Source organism: Helianthus annuus, chromosome 17 (genome assembly GCF_002127325.2).
Source record: "Helianthus annuus cultivar XRQ/B chromosome 17, HanXRQr2.0-SUNRISE, whole genome shotgun sequence".
Lineage (NCBI taxonomy): Eukaryota > Viridiplantae > Streptophyta > Magnoliopsida > Asterales > Asteraceae > Helianthus > Helianthus annuus.
In genome coordinates this window covers 17365947-17366257 of record NC_035449.2, presented here as the reverse complement: position 1 = coordinate 17366257, position 311 = coordinate 17365947, and positions in this window count along the sequence as shown.

Here is a 311-nt window from a genome sequence, read left to right as displayed (position 1 = left end):
CACTACTAGAAATCTAGCATTTTCTAACAAGCTTTTCCGTTACAAATGCGTAGCAAACTCATATTTGCTACGCATTTGTAACAAGACCTTGATGTTGGAAAAAGCCCCGTCGGAAACTTTTTACTACACATTTACTACGCAACTTACAACACATTTGCAACAAAAATATGGTGTCGGAAAATTTGTGACGCATTTCCTACACCATTCTTAATTATTCAGTTTAAAGTTTTGCAACGCATTTGTGACGAAATATTATAAAAAAATTGCAACTAACATGTGACGGAATACTGAAAAAAGGTGAAAAAAAAAAC